Source organism: Cyprinus carpio, chromosome A10, assembly GCF_018340385.1.
Source record: "Cyprinus carpio isolate SPL01 chromosome A10, ASM1834038v1, whole genome shotgun sequence".
Lineage (NCBI taxonomy): Eukaryota > Metazoa > Chordata > Actinopteri > Cypriniformes > Cyprinidae > Cyprinus > Cyprinus carpio.
Window position 1 is genome coordinate 8,228,198 of NC_056581.1, and position 2,003 is coordinate 8,230,200.

Here is a 2,003-nt window from a genome sequence, read left to right on the forward strand (position 1 = left end):
CTGTTTATCATATGTTGTTTTATGTAATCTGCTTCTGTAAATCACAGTGTCACACTATCTGTGCATTTGTGTCTGTTCCTCAGAATCACGGTAGCTTATCGAATGAAGCCTAAAGGTAAGCTGCCGTTTGCATTTACGTAGGGAAGACATTCATTGAAGAATAATTTCAGAGGCAAAAAAAGGTCGGTGATGAAAGCACATCTAATTCCATCTGTTGCTTGGCTATTAATATTTAATAGAAATTCCCATTGAAGAGCCACATGTATTGCATGATGCAGAACACTACCTGAAACAAATGTGAACAAAACCATGTCTCTCCTCTAGCCATGTTTAAATTTTAAACTCGTTCATGTTATTGAAGCTTTTGTAAGTAGTGAGATAGGAAATGTCTTTGATCTTCAATCCCATATGGCTGTGGGTTTCCTCTACGCAGCCAGTGTGACCAAGTGGTTGAACACATTATGTTGTCAAATGGTTTTACTAGCGTATTTTGACAAACAAGCTTAATGCACATGTATTACAATGTAATAACATAGTTATAACATTGTAATAACTGTATAATTTACGTTATTTAAAAAATAGCACATCATGTATATGTGTGCGCATATATATAACATTATATCCATGTGCATAATAATAACACAAGTTTTTCCATGTATATCTCAAATGCAAAACCTGCAATGACTCCTATCAGTCATCCTCATTCTGTATTGTTGCCTGTATCTGTTGCCCGGCCTATACGGTGTGACCGAGGCTTATCCCCTGAGAGAGGATGGAGTAGAGGTTCCCCAAAACCAGAAAGAAAAGCTCATTTTCTGTTGCATGCATAGGAAGCTAATGCTTCTGGGTGAAGAGAGGACGGATTTAGAGCTCTTGAGGAGATTTAGCCGTCTTATCTATGATAAAAATCAATAGCGGTAAAGACTACAATGAGCACCAGGGAGACGGTATTGGCGGAAGGCTCAGGATATATTACGTGAGGAAACGCATATGTTTTCGTCCCTTTCCTGTGCTAATAGTACTACCTTAATAGTTAACGATGTGTCAGAGAGAAGTCAGCAGGAAAAAGAGGGAATGAGAGGAAGAGAAAAGGTCAACTTTCTAGAATTTGAAAGAAAAGTTTTTTAGAGTTCACACATATAATGAGCACTGTCATAACAACCTCCTCCGAATTCCTTTCACAAAAGCCTTTTATCAGATTTATTATGCCCAGCATGCCAATAGCAATTTCAGTGTTATTGTAAAATACTCCATAGCTGCTAGTTCTTGGAAGCAGGACCAATTAGACGGCGGCTGCTGGCGCCAAAACAGCAGTGGTTTTCAGGTCTGTCTCACTGGGGTTTGAGTCTTTTATTGTTGTAATGGAGGCTTTGTTTTCATTACACGCTTGTTTGGAAGTCATAAGGTAATTAAACGTGACAAATGAATGCACTGGAGTGGTCTGAGCTGATGCAGTGAATCTCCATACCTTAAAAACTGGCCCATCATTGTTCATAAGCTTCAAGTGTTGAGCTCACGCTGACATTTCCACAAGACAGCTACAGATTAACGTGAACCACTAGGTGGCAGCATTGGATGGTGTCGGTGCATGTTTGACATGGGATTTGATGCTTTTTAAAACCCTTTTCCAGAGATGTTTTATTCAGTTCGCTCAGTGTCAAGGGAGGGTTATTGCTCTTAAAAAGTATCAAACCAAAGCCATCAGAAAAATGTACTCTTCTGTATTCTCAGTGCGAAATAGGGACTCATAGAGAGTCGGATGGATGATTAGATAGATAGGTAGATAGGATGACAGAACAATGGAACGAATGGAGATAGATAGATAGATAGATAGATAGATAGATAGATAGATAGATAGATAGATAGACACTCAGGTTAATGTTTGTTATGTAGCAATATTACTTCAACAAACTCACTTTGTTAAAACTGCAAGGTATCTGAACATTCTCTCTGTCTTACAGAAAATTCTTATTTTAATGCATTGTGTTCTTCCCTGCCATTTC